General features: G+C 41.6%; 1 protein-coding gene across 8 annotated transcripts in view; it reads left to right on the top strand.

The window, feature by feature from the left end:
• Nucleotides 1-18,535, top strand: part of dazl (deleted in azoospermia-like) — a 178,582-nt gene that overhangs the window by 55,784 nt on the left and 104,263 nt on the right. The gene's annotated exons all lie outside the window — the stretch shown is intronic.

Genomic DNA, 18,535 nt, shown 5'->3' with positions numbered 1-18,535 from the left:
CATCCTCATCAAGATATACTTCCATACAATCTTCAAATAATTTTACTTTGAACTTGCTTCCTCTGCGGACTCAGACTTGAGATTAGAGGCCAAAAATGGTAGCAAGAAAATTTTAATTTGATCAATTTGTCATTTTTTATATAAAAGGAAATTATATCCAAATTCTGGTGGGAGTTTCCCACAATGCCCTTTGATGTATTTATGAGGGAATGTATAAGCTCATCTCAATTTTTTTTCAGAAGGAACTGGCCTTTCTATCAGATAGAAATTAATTTAGGAAGAGGAATTCAGCTTCATATGTAATCTAAAACCAGGATGACTCAGATTTCTTCCTTTTTAGAAAGGATTTTGATACCTTAAGGGACTGTTCATTATGACACTGCTAGCCACCTGAAAATGCTGTCCATTTTATCCCATTTCCTGTTTTTATTTTCATATAGCCCTGCAAAATATTCTCCCGAGTATTTATCACATTGTCTTTTACAAAAGACAATGTTTGAGTCTGTTTTCATCACTCTTTCAGAGCTAATGCTCCACACCTAATTTTTTTTTCTCTAGAAAAAGAGTCTCTAGTTTTTGTTTGCTAATTATCTTAAGCTTGGATCCTTTGATTACTGATCCTCGTGTTCTGGAAATGTATTTTGAAAACCCTTCTAAACCACTTCATAAATTTGAACATGCCTGTCAATTCTCTCCTCAAAGGATTGCTCTTGCAAAAATGACCTCAATTACGTGGTTTCTATATTTTAAAAATAAATTTCCTCTGCACCTTTGCCAAGGCTTTGGCATCCATCATAAAGTATGGTGGCCAGAATGGGCACACTACTCCAACTGGGACCTCATTGTGTTTTTTACAAAAATTAAGCATAACTTCAAAATTTTCATTTTGAGGACAGCATAAGCCAAGATGCATGGGGAAATCTACTTCATTGTACTGACCTTTTACTTTGAGTTTGTTTAGTTGCAGGTAACTCTCTCAAGACAGTTTAGTTACTTAAATGAGGTATAGCTCCAGTTGCTGTTTGGAAACCTACTGTGCTGTTTGGAAGTGAGTTCCAGGATTTTGACCAACTTAAGGCATGGCGCTGCAGTTTCAAGTTAGGATGGTTTGTGGCTTGCACAAGAATTAGTCTAGAATTTTACAGCATGGAGAGAAAGTCTTAGGCCCATTCGAGTCCACATCAGGCATTAAACACCTATCGACTCAAGTCCCATTTGCTGACACTTGGTCAGTAGCACACAACTTGCATGTTGTACTGGGTCCCATCTCTGCCATCCTTTCAGCAGAGAGTTCCAGATACCTGCTGCCCTCCAAGTTAAAAAAATCTCTTCCTTTTAAATCTTCTCCTGCCTTTTGTCATAAATCTATGGTCTCTGGTTATTGATCCCTCCACTTAGTTTTTTCCAATATACCCAAGTTATGCCCTTCATAATTTGGAACCCTCTCTGTCTTGTCTCCCTATAAGAAAAAAATCAATTAGGCAAAAGTGAGGACTGCAGATGCTGGAAACCAGAGTTTAGATCAGAGTGGTACTGGAAAAGCACAGCAGGTCAGGCAGCATCTGAGGAGCAGGAAAATCGACGTTTCACATCGATTTTCCTGCTTCTCGGATGCTGCCTGACCTGCTGTGCTTTTCCAGCACCACTCTGATCCCAACTGCCTATAAGAAAAACCAATCCCAGCCATTTTATCTACTTTCGTAACTAATGTTTCAGTCCAAGCAACATTCTGGTGAATCTCCTCTGCAATATTTCCATTATTTCTGTAATGTGACAAGCAGTGGCACAGTGGTTAGAACTGCTGCCTCTCAGCGCCAGAGACCAGAGTTCAATTCCCGCCTCAGGCAACAGTCTGTGTGGAGCTTGCACATTCTCCCTGTGTCTGCGTGGGTTTCCTTCCAGTGCTCCGGTTTCCTCCCACAGTCCAAAAATGTGTAGGTTAGGTGAATTGGCTATACTAAATTGCCCGTAGTGTTAGGTGAAGTGGTTGCTCTTCGGAGGGTCGGTGTGGACTTGGGCTGAAGGGCCTGTTTCCACACTAAGTGATCTACAAGTGGACTGCGCAGTATTCCATCTGTGTGACCTAACTAGCATCTTTAGTATTCATGTGTCTGTGGAATTGTTCTTCGAATTAGCAGAGATTGTGGGTTTGGATTGTACTGTTGAAGTACCCTTACTGAGTTGCTGCAGTGCATTGTTTAGATGGTGCACACTACCATTTAAGGGTATACGTATTTAAAGGTGGTGGATGGGTTGCCAATCAAGCTTTATCTTGGATGGTGTCAGTTTTCTTTATTGTTAGAGCTGGATTCCTCTTGGAAGGTCAAGAGTTTTCCTTCACAGTCCTGACTGGTATCTTTTTATAAATGGTGTCAGGAGGCAAGTCTCTCTCTGCAGAATTCCTCACCTGTGATCTGCTCTTGTAGATACTCCATTTTTACAGTTGGTTCAGTTCAATTTATAATCAGTGATAATGCCCAGGATACTTATAAGGGCTTCATTACTGGTGATGCCATTGACCATTGAGGTGCATTAGTTTGACTGTCTTGTTGGAGCTGGTCATTGCCTAGCACATCCTAACCTGGATGTTGGAATACACACAAGCTGCTTAGTACTCAATTAGTCATGAACAGTGTTAAACATTGTGTAATCATCAGCAAACAGCTCCACTTCTGACATTATGTTGAAGGAAAAGTCATTGAACTAACTGAAGGTGATTGGGCCGAGGGTGTGACCCCAAGGAATTCCTACTGTGATCATGGAACTGCGATGAGCCATCAGTGTACTTCATCAAAAGCAAATACAGCTTTCCTTAAATATGGTGATCATAACTGCCCAATGGTCTATGTGTGGCCTTAACAAAGCACTATGTATTTGTAGCAAGATATTTGTTCCTATACTCCAATCCCCATGAAATGACGTTATCATGACATTGTTCCTGATTGATTGCTGCATCAGGCTGCTAACATTTTGTGTTCCTTATGAGGCCACACTTGAGTTTCTTTAACTATCTGTATCTAAAATGCCGCAACTTTTTGAAAACCGATCTGCTTTTGTAATCTCCCTATCAAATTGCATAAGCTCTCACTTTGAAACGTTTGTTTGTCTTTTTATTGCCTTGCTCACTTAACCTGCCTACACACCTGTGTACCTCACTATGCCCTTTTTGACTGGTTTACATTTCTACTTAGCTATTTATTGTCAGCAACGTTAGACAGAGATGGGGAGCAGTGTACCAAAGTTATTCATACATTGTGTACAATTGAGGCCCCCGCACTGACTCTTACTAGACTTCCCTTTTGCATGGGAATTGGACTACAGGAATAAATAAATTTGGATACAAATGTATAGCCCTTTTAGTGAGACTATGCTTGGATCTCAGTGCACAGTCTGACAACTTCATAATGCCCCAGTTATGCTGGTCTTTGCCCTCAGTTCATTAACCAATCTTTTATCCATGCTAATTTGTTTCCTGTAGTTCCATGAGCCCTTACTTTGCCAATAATATTTTTCTGTGACAGCTTATTGAATGTCTTTTGGAATTCCAGGTATCCCAAGGATGAATAACTAGGGAAACTGATAAAAAGGAGTAAATATTAATTTTTCAACCCCGAAAGCGATGAAGGTTCATAACACAATTTTTTACGCCTATGTTCAGTTAACCTTGTGTAACTATGATGCTTTACTCTTCCGGTCACACCATACATAATGCAATTCTGCTGCTGCAGCTAAGGCATGCTAACATGCTCTTGTTTGATGTTTTTTAAGTTAAGATGTGGAGGTGCCGGTATCGGATGGGTTTGGACAAGGTTGTATGATTTTTGACCTTTGAAGTTAGAATCTCAAGGTCTTGAGAGAGACTGCTCCATTCGAACTTGTGCAAGGATGAATTCTATCATTTGCAGTGGAGGCAGTGTGTTTCCTTTCTTCACGATCTAGCTTGTGGGCCAGCTTCAGTTTATTGCTCTCCAGTAGAGAAATATCAGTTTGAAGATTTAGCAATGCACTCTAAGACTACAATACACCTGTAATGCTTGCAATAAGGTCAGCCAGCTGGACGTCATCAAATGAGTTCACTAATTGGAGTTGTTAATCTAGTCCAATCAGGGAGCCATCGCTAACTCTCAAAAAGAATGCGTGTCAGAGATACTAACACTCTAGTAAATGACTCTGAAAGAGGCAGAATTAAATTCATCGATTGTTCATATTTAAAGAAAAGTGAGACTTTGTGACAAGATACCAGCCTCTGGCAGTTATTTCAGTGGCGACAGGAGTAAAGCATGATCCTGAAGAAACACTCTTGCAGCAGTCAGAATTCAGGTACGCATTTCTTATATCATTTTGTTTAAGAAGCTTGACTCATTAAATTTGCTTCCAAGGACTGGACACAGTATGTGGAAAGAATGCATTATCTTTTCTGTGCAAGCAATGCTTTGGCAGGTGAAAAGTGAGTAATTCTCCTAACAGCCTGTGGTGTGACAGCTTTTTTTTTCAGGAGACTAATGTTCCCTATGGCACCAGATACTAAAACATTTCAACAATTGATGGACCTAGTTAAGGAATATTATGACCCTAAGTTACCTCTAATTCTGAGACGCTACCACTTTTATTCAGTAATTTGAGATCCAGGGTAATCCATAGAGATTTTTGACGAGATTAAGATGATTGGCAGAAGCCTGTGACATTGGTTTAACCCTTGAATGAGATGTTTAAGACAAGACAAGGCAAGACTGACTGATATGTGGAATTAATGATGTAACTATGGAGTAAAAAAAAATCCTACTAGCTTGAAGCTTAACTGGACTTCAACAGGCACTAGATCTAGCTTTAGCAATGGAAAATGCAGCAAGTGAAGCATATGGGTTGCAGGGGACCATTGTCAGTCTGAGCTTGGGGATCACCACTTGAGTGCAGACAATTGCTTAACCTCACTCAGGACATACTCTGATCAGAAGGACTGTAGGTCAGCCCATAACAATACCCCAAAAGGTTAAAATTTTCTTTAAGATGTGGGCCGGTAAGCCATTGTTGTGTTGCCAATATTATGGACTCAACAGCACAAGAGTCCTATACATCTAAATTGAGTAAAATAACTCTGGCTGGTATTCAGGGCAGTTCATATCCTGGTGAATTCACCTGCATCTGATTTGGAACAGTTAAGTTACTTAGCAACATCAAAATCGGAACCAATCAAGATAAGCATTCAGTTAAATAATCATGCATTTCAAATGGAAGTCGACGCCGTCTGTATCAGTGGTCACGGAACCAGTGTTTAATAACACTGACTTTAGATGCCAGCATTTAACTTTGCACAAGGCCTTGACCAGGCTGAGGACCTGTACCGGAATCTTTACAGAATAAAAATGTAACTTCAGTTCCGATCTCTTCTGAAAAGCATCTGGTCAGTTATCAGTCCTGAGACTGATAGGGCAAAACTTGTTTGAGAGAGATTCACCTCAACTGGAAGAATGCTTCTCAATTAGAAAATGAATGGGTTGATTTATTGTCACATGTACCTAGGTATTGTTTTGTTTGTAGTACAGGCAGATCATGCCGTAGAAAGATCGTAGGATGATAGAACAGAGCAAGGAATACAAAGTTACACAAAATTGTGCAAAAAGCAGGATCAGCATGAGATTTGAGAGATCCATTCAGAAGTCAAATATCGAAAGAAGCTGTTGTTGAACCTGTTGGTTTGTGTGTTTCAGCTTTTGTATTTTCTGCGTGATGAACGAGGTTGCAAAAAACTATAACTAGGGTGGGACGGGTCTTTGATTACTTTGGCTGCCTTTTTGAGGTGACGAGAAGTGTACATGAAGTCAATGGGTGGAAGGTTGGCTTGTGTGATGGACTGGGCTGTGTCACAATTCCAGTTTCTTATAGTCCTGGGCAGAGTACTTGCTATACCAAGCCGTGATGCATCCAGATTGAATGCTTTCTATGGTGCATCTGAAGAAGTTGGAGTGTCCTTATGGACATGCTGAATTTCCTTGGCCTCCAGAGGAGGAAGAGTCATCATTGTGCCACCTTGACCGTTGCATCAACGTGGTTGGTCCAGGACAGATCTGTAATCGTCGCACCTAGGAAATTGAGGCTCTTAACTGTCTTCATCTCCGCTCTATTCATATAAATAGGGATGTGCTCTCCTTGTTTCCTAAAGTCTATGATCAGCTCTTTCAGTTTTGCTGATATTGAGGGAAAGATTTGTTTTTTATATCATGCCACCGAGCACACTCTCTCTTTGCTGGATTCTGTCTCATTGTTTGAGATCTGATCGACAATGGTGGTGTTATCAGCAAACTTGTAAATGGAGTTTGGACGAAATTTGGCCACGCGGCTGCAAGTGTACAGGGAGTATAATGGGCTGAGCACACAGTCTAACATGATGTTAGTGTTGAGCATTGTCGTGGAGATGGTGTTGCTTATTCTCACTGGGATCTGGGGTCAGGATCCAGTTGCAGTGGTTGGAATAGAGACCTAGGTCTCGGAGTCTGGAGATTAATTTGGTTGGAATTATAGTTTTGAAGGCGGAGCTGCAGTCAATAAGTACGAGCCTGATGTAGGTATCCTTGTATTCCAGATATTCTAGGGATGAGTGTAGGGCCAAGAAGATGGCGTCTGCGTTGGACCTGTTGCAATGGTAAATGAATTGCAAGGGATCAAGCCAGGTTGGGAGGCTAGAGTTGACATGAGCCATGACTAACCTCGCAAAACACTTTATAATTATGGAGGTCCGAACCATTAGGCAGTAGTTATTGAGGCACATTGCATGTGTTTTCTTTGGTACCAGGATGATGGTCTTGAAGCAAATGGGGACTTCACATTGTAGCAAGGAGAGATTAAAGATGTCAGCGAATACTCCAGCCAGCTGGTGTACACAGCCAGGCACTCCACCTGGGCCAATGCTTTCAGTGAGTTCACTCTTGAAGGCTGATCTGACGACTGCAGTAGTGACTGAGGGAGTAGATGCATCGGAGGCTGGTGGTGCAGGTGACACCATTTTGCTGGTCTTTTGTTCGAACAGAGTGTAAAATACGTTGAGCATATCAGGGAGGGCTATATTTTTGAACTGACTCATTGTGTTCCAGAATTAATATGACTGGTGCTGCCTGTTCTACAAATTGGACTGTTTTACTCATTCGTTCATTTCCAGGTGCTCTGACTTCTGCCCGTAAGGCTGAGTGAAGTCCTAATTAAATACCCAGAAGTCTTCCAGGAAGATCTGATGAAGGGCTTTTGCCCGAAATGTTGATTTTACTGCTGCTCGGATGCTGCCTGAACTGCTGTGCTCTTCCAGCACCACTAATCCAGGAAGATCAAAGGTCTATCAGAGGAGTAAGGCTACCTTGTGTTTTGACAAGGAAGCTGTTCCACAATTCTGCAAGGCCCACTCAGTGCTGTTTGCCTTAAGGGCAAAAATAGAGGCAGAAATCAGAAGGCTGAGAAGTGAAAGAATAATCACAGCAGCCCAATTTGTGGAATGGGCAGCACCGGTCATATTGATTTTGAAGCCTGATGGGTCGGTTCGCCTTTGTGTGGATTTTAAACAAACAGTAAATCGCTTTTTGCAGTAAATACCTAATCCCTCACATAGCGGATTTGTGTACCAAAGATGGCAGGGGATGCAGTCCTTCATGAAGTTGGATGCCATTTAGCGAGAATTCCCAGAAGAATGCTGCAAGTAATATACATAAGGGCCTGTATTTGTATGAGACTGCCATTTGAGGTATCATCAGCCTGTCAGTTTTTTAGCAGATGATGGAAATGTTTTACAAGGTCTACCTCAGGTTGTCTTTTACCTATATAATGTCCTAATAGCAACGAACACTAATAATGAACACCTTGATATCATCCTAAGGTGTTTTCTGAAAGCAGGCGTATGCCTGAGAAGGGAATAATGTGTTCTAGACCTCACAAGTGACCTACTTAGGACAGTGTTGATAAGGCAGGGTTATGGCATTTGAAGATAAAGTTAAGGCAGTGTAAAGGTGCCCTGGCTCCCATGTCTGTCCAGGAGTTTAGGTTATTTCTTGGGCTGGTAAATTATTCTGGAAAGTCATACATGATCTTGGCATCCATCCTGGCATCTTTGTATCAACTCTCAAAAATGGGTCAGCCTTGGAAATGGCAGCATATACAAGCCTGAGCATTCCAGGAAGTAAAGAAACAGCTAGCATCCTCAAGTGTTTGCAAGCCATGATCCCAAGAAAAATCTAGTATTGACATAGGATGCCTCCCTGTACAGCAACAAAGTTGTATTAACTCTGAGGTGGTCCAATGGAGGGGAACACCCTATACTTTGTATCCAAGACTTCGGCTAATGCAGCGCGTAAATATGCCTAGCTAGTCAAAGGAGGATTGGGAGTCATATTTGGAGTCAAGAAATGTCACCAACTCCTTTTAATATATGAAAATTTGTGATAATCATGGACCACAAACACCTGCTAGGTGTGCTTGAAGAGGACAAGACAGTGCAATCCAAAGCTTTGTGCCATGTTCAATGTGGACTGTACTCAGTGCTTCTAACTATGAGTTAGAACATCATCCTCTGGGAGGCTGAGTAATGAATATGGATGCATTGAACTGCCTCCTATTCGCAGTTACACCACTGGTGGTATCCCCAGTGGAAGAGCCTGTAATGATATTAAATATTTTGGACATATTGTCAGCTTTGACTGGCAGCATCTGACTTTGGACACACAGATCCAGTCCTTTCAAAACTGAAACAACTGATATTGATGGGGTAAAGCAAAGGACTGTCACAACTATAATTAAAACCTTCTTGGAACTGGAGAGACAAGCTAACAGTAGAGGATGGCATATTGTTATGGGGAGCAAGAAGGATTGTTCTGAGTAAATGTTGCCGTCAAATACTGGCTGAACTCCTTCAGGGCCATTCAGAAGTTTCCAGACTGAAGATGTCATTGGCGGATAGGATCAAGGAAAACCCTAAAGCTTTCTTTAGGTATGTCAGGAATAAAAGAATGGCCCTGATCTTCCCACTACTATCTTTGATTGATGTAAGTTGTGGAGTCAGAGGAGATAGGGGAAGTGCTAAATGAATCTTGTTTTTGTCAGTATTCACACTAAAAAAAAAAGACTGTGATCAAGGAGAAGACTGAGATCCACGGTACCTACACTAAACTGGATTGAGGTTCAGAAGGAGGAGGTGTTAGCAATTCTGGAAAGTGTGAAAATAGATAAGTCCCCTGGGCCGGATGGGATTTATCCTAGGATTCTCAGGGAAGCCAGGGAGGAAATTGTTGAGCCTTTGGCTTTGATCTTTGTCGTCATTGTCTACAGGAATAGTGCCAGAAGACTGGAGGATAGCAAATGTTGGCCCCCTGTTTTAGAAGGGGAGTAGAGACAACCCTGGTAATTATAGACCTGTGAGCCTTACTGCGGTAGTGGGTAAAATCTTGGAAAGGGTTATAAGAGAGGAGATTTAGATCCTCTATAAAGGAATAATTTGATTAGGCATAGTCAACACTGTTTTGTGAAGGGTAGGTTGTGCCCCTCAAACATTTGAGTTCTTTGAGAAGGTGTCCAAACAGGTGGATGAGGGTAAAGCAGTTGATGTGGCATATGTGGATTTCAATAAGGCATTTGATACGGCTCCCCATGGTAGGCCATTGCACAAAATATGGACGCATGGAATTGAGGGAAATTTAGCCGTTTGGATCAGAAATTAGCGAGCTAAACAAAGACAGAGTGGTGGTTAATGGGAAATGTTCATCCTGGAGCTCAGTTACCAGTGGTGTGCTGCTAGGATCTTTTTTGGGGCCATTGCTGTTTGTCATTTTTATAAATGACCCTGGATGAGGGTGTCGAAGAATGGGTTAGTAATTTCCAGACAGTGCTAAATGATGCTGTAGATTACAGAGAGACATAGCTAAGCTGCAGAGCTGGGCTGAGAGTTGGCAAGTGGAGTTTAATGTGGGAAAGTGTGAGGTGATTAACTTTGGAATGAGCAACAGGAATGCAGAATACTTGGCTAATGGTAAGATTCTTAGTAGTGTCAATGAGTAGACAGATCTTGGTGTCTATGTACATAAATCCCTGAAAGTTTCCACCCAGGTTGATAGGGTTGTTAGGAATGCATATGGTGTGTTAACTTTTATTCATAGAGGGATTGAGTTTCAGAACCATGAGGTCATGTAGCTGTGCAAAGTTCTGTTGCAGCCGCACTTGGAGTAATTGCTTTCAGTACTGGTTAGCGCATTATAGGATGGATGTGGAGGTTTTGGCAAGGGTTCAGAGGAGATTTACTAGCGTGTTTCCTGATAGGGAAGGCCTTCTGAGGAAAAGCTGAGGGACTGGAGGCTGTTTTCGTTAGAGCGAAGAAGGTTGAGAGATGACTTAATTGAGACATACAATCAGAGGGTTAGATAGGGTGGACAGTGAGGGCCTTTTTCCTCAGATGGTGGTGGCTTGAATAAGGGGGCATAGCTTTAAATTGGGGGTCATAGATATAGGACAGATGTCAGAGGTAGCTTCTTCACTCCGACTAGTAGGTGCGTGGAACACACTGCCTGAAACAGTAGTAGACTCGCCAACTTTAAGGGCATTTAAATGGTCTTTGGATAGTCATGTGTAACACAGAGGACAAAGTTTTGGCATGGAATCACAGAAATGACCCCACAAGGCTAAGATACATGGTTGGCATGAGGTCTAGACCAGTGACATATAAAATTTGGGTAAACGTGACGGTCCTGAACAAGATATGAACCATATGAAAGCTGTGAATTCGCAGACTGTGGGAGTAAAATGTGTCCTGCCCCTCTGAACCTTCAGAAAGGCTGCTGGAACATGTGAGTACATCCACTCAGTGTTGTCAAGTTCTCTGAATCCAAAATGGGCATGATGAAGTAGCCTTGGTCACCAGAAAAGGAGAATGAAATTCTACAGAGGCAGGCTCCTTTTTGTTATATGCCACCCATATCAGGCGCTGAGTTGGAGGAAACTGACCTGGTACTAAAACTCCCCAGGAGGCTCTGCAAAAAAATACATGTCCTCTGTCTATGAACTTGGAGGGATATAGTGATTGTAACCAGGTCAGCTAGCTGGGCCTCAGACAATGAGTTCACTGATTGGATCTGTTAATCTGGTCCATTCAGTGGACTCCTGGATGACATAAAAAGGTGAGTATCAAAGATACAGACACTCTGGTACCTTACTCTGAAGAAGTACTAAGTCAAAAACTGTTTACACTAAATGAAAAAGAGACTTGGTGACAGGATACTGACCTCTGGAGTTATGTCAATGCCTTCTGGTTAAGATGAACAGAGTAAATGGCACTCACTTAATTGTCACAATTAAATTTCACTGACTTGGTCATTTTGTGCATACATATAGAGTCATAGAGAGGCCTTCCTTTTATGAAACACTGCTGACTTTACCCTATTTTATCTTATACAAAGAAAATTACAGCACAGGAACAGACCCTTTGGCCCTCCAAGCCTGTGCTAATTCAGATCCTCTGTCTAAACCTGTCGCTTCTTTTCTAAGGATCTGTAACCCTCTGCTTGACTTAGAAAGCAACAACACCCCAAGATTTTGTGGATTACCCAAAGTACACAAAGCAGACATACCGCTCGGACTCATTACAGCACTCCCTGGAACTCCATTGCATAAACTGGCAAAATAACTTCAACAGAAACTGCAGCATCTTTATCATTGGATCCAAGCATTCCATACAATCATTATAGGACTTCCTAGACAAGATCTAGAACATAAATGTAGACAAGGATGAAGCATTGGTCTCATTTGATGTAACTGCACTGATTACTTCAATTGACAAACTCTAGCCAGGGAGACAATAGCTAATCTCCTGGATAAGCAGAACAGACAACATGATGGGAAACCGATCAACTAGGAATGCATACTCCGATTATAAGTGTACTTGATGGCACACTTCACATTCAACAACCAAATATATGAACAGATCAGTGGCACATCTGTGGGCTCACCCATCTCTGGGCTTATAGCAAGAACTGATATCTTTGCAACTTCATTCGCAAATGCCTAGCAGACAGACAACGTGATGAGGATGTACCATGACCTAACTCACTAGCCACGCTACCTTACATAAAAACATCTCTGAACTGACCGTCAAACTTCTCCGACCACTGTGATTCATGACAGCTCATCAACTGACAACCATGCTCCAACTGAACAGGACCAAAGACCCAATACCCACCATGTGTAAGACATATGCAAAAACTGCACACAACACTATATGGAGCAAACAGTTCACTAGCAATCTGCATCCATGAACAACAACCAGTCACTAAATGCCACAGTCAGCTCTCAGTCTTAGCCACACGTACATATGATGGGCTGCAAATTTGACTGGGACAACACGATGACCATAGCACGAGCCAAACCGAGATCAGTCAGATAATTTCATGGCACTTATCAATGGACTCCATCAGCAAGCACCTGGACCCAGTATACCAGCCACTACAACTAGCAACTGGAAGCAGCAGGAACTGAACCAAATAAATTCCAGAAGAGACAATACGGCAGTGCTTTACCAGAGGCTCTCAAACACTGAAGATGTCACCTAGACAGGGGACGAAATGTCTGCACGTCAACTTCCCAGTTCGGTGAACATACCCGCAACTCCAACTATGGTCTTTCAACTTCTGTGGTTCCTCGATTCCACCCACACAGATTCTATGCCATCTGATCATACTTCATTTCTTACTATTGATTTCATTTCATTTTTGCTAATAATGGCAACCCCGCCCCTCTGCCCATCTGCCTATCTTTTCGATAAGATGCGTATCCTTGAATATTCAACTCCAAATGCTGTTCGTCCTGCAGCCACGTCTCCATGATGCCCACCACATCGTACCTGACAATTTCTATCTGCACCACAAGCTCATTGACCTTATTCCCTATCCTGAATGTGTTCAGATATAACACCTTCAGTCCTGTATTAACCATCCCTCTTTTTGATATGTTTGTCTGGCGTGCTTGAAATTTGACTGATAACTCTTTCCACACACTGTCCTATTTATGTCTGTGCTGGAGATTTTAATAACCTCTCCTGAGTTCTCTTACCACCTCCTTTTATTGCCGATGGAGATGAGTGTTCTCCAAAGTACCATTCCCTAATTCTTCAGTGATGTTATAGCCAAATGGTGCAGCTGAAACGCGCGTTATCCCAGAACTACATGTAAACGTTTTGAAATTTTTGTATTTTTTTGCCTGGTGCATAGAGGGGAGAGTAACTGACTGGGGAGGGAGGGGTCTTTGATTCAGTTGGCTGCTTTCCTGAGGCAGCGGGAAATATAAAAAGAGTTTGATTGTTGGCCTGGGCTGTAATACCTTGCAGTCTGGGGCAAAGCAGTTGCCATACCAAGCTTTAATCCGTCTGAATAAGATGTTTTCTGTGGTACATAATTAAAAATTGGTAAGAGTCATTGCAGACATGCCTTCTAATTTCATTTGCCTTCTAAGAAAGTAGAGGCATTGGTGTGTTTTCTTGACAATAGCATTGACTTGGATGGACAGGAGAGCTTGTTGATATTTACTCCTAGAAACTTTAAGTTCTCAACCATCTCCACCTCATCCCACTGCGAGGGGTGTGCTCTCCATGTTGTTCCTGAAGTCAGTGACCAGTTCCTTTTGTTTTGCTGAAACTATGCCACTAAGCTCTATCTTTCCTGCGCTATCTTGCTGTTTCAGATCCGACTCATTACAAAGGTGTCATCAGCAAACTTCTAAATGGAGTTAGAGCTAAATTTGGCCACACAGGCGTGAGTGTGTCAGGAGTATAGTAAGGGGCTGAGTACACAGCCTTGTGGGCACTGGTGTTGAGGATATTCGTGGAGGAGCTATTGTCACCTACTCTTACTGACTGCAGTCTGTGGTTCAATAAATCAAGGATACAGTTGACTAGAGGGGAGCTGAGTTCTAGATCTCGGAGTTTAGAGATGAGTTTGGTTAGAATCATGGTGTTGCAGTCCAGTGAATAGGAGTGTGATGTAGGTGTCCTTGTTATCCAGATGGCATCTGTCATGGACCTGTTTTGGAAGGCGAATTCTAGAGGATCAAGGCAATCTGAGAGGCTGGAGTGCCATTACTAACCTTTCGAAGCACTTCATAATGGATGTCAGAGCTGCTGGACAGTAGTTATTAATTAAGGCAACAAAAATAGAAATTGCTCGTAAGTCTCGGGTCTTGCATTATCTGTGGAGAGAAATCAGAGTTAACATTTGTGTCCAGTGACCCTCCTTCAAAACTGTTATTAGTTGTTAAGGCATGCTGCCTGGTTTTTCTTGTGCGCTCAGGTTGCTGGTCGTCGTCTTGAAGGTAATGGTTGTGAAAAGTATTGTGGTAGAGTTTGTTTAATATGGTGGAATGAGGAATCAATGGAAGACTACACATCAGTTCGAGGTGAATGTGCAGATAAATGTACTTCTGGCTTCAATGCAAAATTACATTAATGATTCAGTCAGAACAGGAAAAGCATAACACAATGCTACTATCATTTTATTTTGTAACAGTAGGGTGTTTGTGCTTTTCACTTGCTGACACCTTGCTGTACATTGATGCAGCAAAGGTCGTTCACTCTTCTACTTCCTTCAGTGTCCAACCTTAGATTTGCCTTTTGAACTACTGGAATTTGCATTCTATTGTGTGCATCTGCAATTTTGGATATCAAGCCACAAGTAAAATGAGGAATGAGCACCCTGCATTAAAATGTGATATTGGAGTCCTCCCTGCTCTCAATTTGCTTTGCAGTTAATGTGTGTCTGTATGCCTCTGTTTATAAAGTCATGGATCCTGTCGGCCTTTTTTAAGAATTATATAAATTCGCCTTGTTACCTTTTAAAGACTGCTATGTGTGGACCTCTCTGATTCTTCTGTGTCTTATTCTCAAACCTACCATTTAGTTTAATGGTCTCAACTCGTCATTTCTACCAAAATGGATCATGCACTTCTGTTTAAGTACACTAGCTTCATGTCTATTTCAACAACCTTTCTGTCTCTCCTTGAAGTTGATAAGGACATGTCTGTCACTATCGTCCTAAGTTGTTCATTACGTTTTAGGTTTTGTCATCTTCAAATTCGGGTCTTTAAAATATCAGGGTGAAAATTTCTGTATTTTATCATTAATACTAATTGTTGGTATTTAACTCCCAAATAAATTGGAACTTGGATTTTGATTGTGAGTTGTTTTCTGATGTTACTTTTTCTCTGACGGTAAGTTGAATTTTTATTCTGATTTGCAGAAATATGCTGATTTCATCCTTCATAAAGGAAGGTTGTGACCTGAAACATTGTGCTAGATTTTCAGGTTGGAAGCGGAGATTAGGAGATGGAAGTTTTCTTGTGATCATGATTTTGTCTTGAAATTGCTCCGAGGTCAGATTTTGCAGGGCCCCAGCTTTTAAAAGGCTTAAAATTGGGTTTGCCACTTTAAAGTGTTAGCCTAAGGGGAAATAGAGGCACTTTGGTTGAGAGAGGGACAAGGTTGGTAGCTTAAAGTTCCAGGATATAGATATTTCAGGCAAGAGAGGGGAATGTAAGAGGTGGGGGAGGGGGCATGTTTGCGTTAATGATAAGGGAGAATATCGCAACAGAGGGAGGACACTTTGGAGGACTCAATCTGTGAGGCCATATGGATAGAGCTCAGGAATAAAAAGGTGCAATCACTTTGACAGGATTGTATTGAAGACCTCCCAACAAGTGATAGAGGAACAAATGTGGACACATGGGAAAAGGTAACAACAAATGGCTGTGATGGATGATTTTAACTTGCCTTTTATTGACTGGGACTTTATTAGTGCCAATGGTTTGGATGGGGGCGTTTTTGTTAAGTGTGTTCAGGATGTTGTTTTAAAACAATAGGTATAATCAAAATAGGGAAGGGGCCATAAAGACGTCGTATTGAGGAATGAGCCCAGCTAGGTGATCAAAGTTTCAGTGCCGAAGTATTTTGGAAACAATGACCATAATTCCATAAGTATTAAATTACTTATGGATCGGAGCAAAGGTAGTCTTCAGGTGAAAGTATTAAATTGGGGGAAGGCTAGCTACCACAATATTAGGCAGGAACTAGGAAATATGGATTGGCTGTTTGAGGGTAAATACACATCTGTCATGTTGGAATCTTTGAAAGGCCAGTAGATTTAACTTCAGGACCAGCATGTTCCTGTGAAAGTGAATGATAAGGATGGCAAGATCAGGGAACGTTGGATCATGAGAAGTTGCCGGGAGGATAAAGGAAGCACGCATAAGGTTTAGGAAACTGATGACAGACTGAGTCCTTGAAGAAGAAAGAGCAGGAAAGAATTCTAACAAGGAATTAAGGCTAAAACGGGCCGTGAAATGTCTTTGGCAAACAGGATTAAGGAAAATCCAAAGATATTTTATACATGTAAGGAGCAAGAGGGTAGCTAGGGAAAAGGTAGATCCACTCTAGGAGAAAGCGAATTGGTGCATGGAGTTGGAGGTAGTGGGTGAGGTTTTTAAAGAATACTTTGCATCAGTATTCACAAAGGAAAAGGATATGGTGGATGGTAAGTTTTGGAAGAGGTACATTGATTTTCTGGGGCATGTCAATAGGAAAAAGGTTTCATTACTGTTACCTCAGTAGATGTCCAAGATGCAAAAGCAATGAGAAAAGATGCAACAGGGCTGTCATGCTCACTTGAATGAACATACGCAACTTGTATCACTTGGTGAATAGTGAAGGAGGTTGAAATCACTTCAAATTTCCTTGTAAACTCATCTTGGCTCCAAGCCATTGTTTCCCCCCCGCCACCCTCCTCTTCCTCCACCATGCTGCTATGTCAATGCCCATGAACATTAACAAAGCTAACCGTGACATTGAACCCAAAATGCTGTCATTTTTTCAGAAAAAGTCAGAGGATTTCTGTCTTCATTTCCCTGATGTGATAGTGGCCTATTGTGGAAATGGAGGAGGAACTGCTGGCCACCCCACCCAACATGTTTTTCCAGCCATGCCTCAGAGCCATGAAAATCCAGCCTATTACACACACTTGCTACAAACGCATTTTCTGTTTCTCCACATTCGCAATATTTTGTTTGAGCTGGTTATCTTCGTGCACTTAATTTTGAGTTAAGTAATTCAAAAATGTGTACCCCTACTTCTGTTTTTGTATTGTAGCTTGTGGGTTTTTACATATTCTTGGGCTTAGATTCCTGTGGAGGTGTGGAGACTTGGCAAACATTTGAAAAACGATGAGCAGGACACTATTAGGGGATGGGGTGCTATTTACATGAGGGAAACCCAAATCTCAGGCAATTTCAACTGCTGAGGTCAAACAGACAATATTTTCATTGTCTTCCTGTTAAAGTCCTTAACTTGCACTTTAAGAGTAAATGTAAATATTTCTGGACACAATGTCGATAGTTTAATATTTTAAACTGATGTTATTTAAATAGCCAACTGTTTAAACATTTGAAAAACAAATGCTCATATCGGTGAGAGTTGAAAATAATTAGTTATTGGTATATTTGCACATCCTTGTTGCAGATTCTTAATGCTTGGCTACTTTCCACAACCTATAATGGGCAGGGCAGAGGGGTGTGGTGTGTGTGGAATTTGCTAGCTGTTTTTTTTTTTTTGAAAACTGGATTGTGGCACACTATTCCACACCACACAAGTCTGACCAGGAGACTCTCTCTTGTTCTTAATATTTGCCATACGCTTATTACAAAGTTAAAAATCTCAACACCAGGTTATAGTCCAATAGGTTTATTTGGAAGCACAAGCATATGGAGCGCAGATGGTGGAGGTTAAGATCATGCTCACAGAATTTATAGTCAAAGGAGTCCAGTGTCATGGAGATGTGATACAGTAAAAAATCTTAGATTGCAACTTTCATCTTTTATAACGGGATATTCTGGTTTCTGTTCTTTTTGATATGTAAATTCCAGAACTACATTTAAATTACATTCTCAAGCTCAGGTTTTTAACAAGTGTGAAGTCTGTCTGTGTTCCAATGCTATGTCAGACTGACCAAACCCTCTGTATAGTTCTAAGGAGTTTTACATGGATTCATGCAGCAAAATAAAATGTAATTCTGCAAAAACAAGTTCACCCCATAAGCGTGTGTGTAAGCTTGGTTAGATGTGAGAGAGGATATGTGTGTCGACGTGAGTGCAGGGATGTATGTGTATGCGTATCAGAGAGTTTGTGTATGAGGGAGGGTCTGCGTGGGTGTGTGAAGGAGAGTGTATAGTGCAGTGGGGTCACCTGTAGTGTGACATGAACCCAAAGTCCTGGTTGAGGCCATTCCCATAGGTACAAACTTGCTATCAGCTTCTGCTCAGCCACTCTGCATTGTTGCTCCTCCTGAAGTCAGTCTTGGAGGATGGTCACTCGAAGGTCCAAGGCTGAACATCCCAGACTGAGGCCAAATGTCCTGGACTGCTAAAGTGTTCCCCGACTGGGAGGGAGCACTCCTGCCTGATGATTATTGTGCCATGTCCATTCATCAGTTGTTGTAGTGTCTGCTCCGTCTTGCCAATGTACCATGCCTCCGGGTATCTT

The sequence above is a fragment of the Chiloscyllium plagiosum genome, chromosome 5, assembly GCF_004010195.1.
Source record: "Chiloscyllium plagiosum isolate BGI_BamShark_2017 chromosome 5, ASM401019v2, whole genome shotgun sequence".
Taxonomy (NCBI): domain Eukaryota; kingdom Metazoa; phylum Chordata; class Chondrichthyes; order Orectolobiformes; family Hemiscylliidae; genus Chiloscyllium; species Chiloscyllium plagiosum.
Note: the sequence above shows the minus strand (reverse complement) of the source record. Positions and strands in the feature narration are given on the sequence as shown.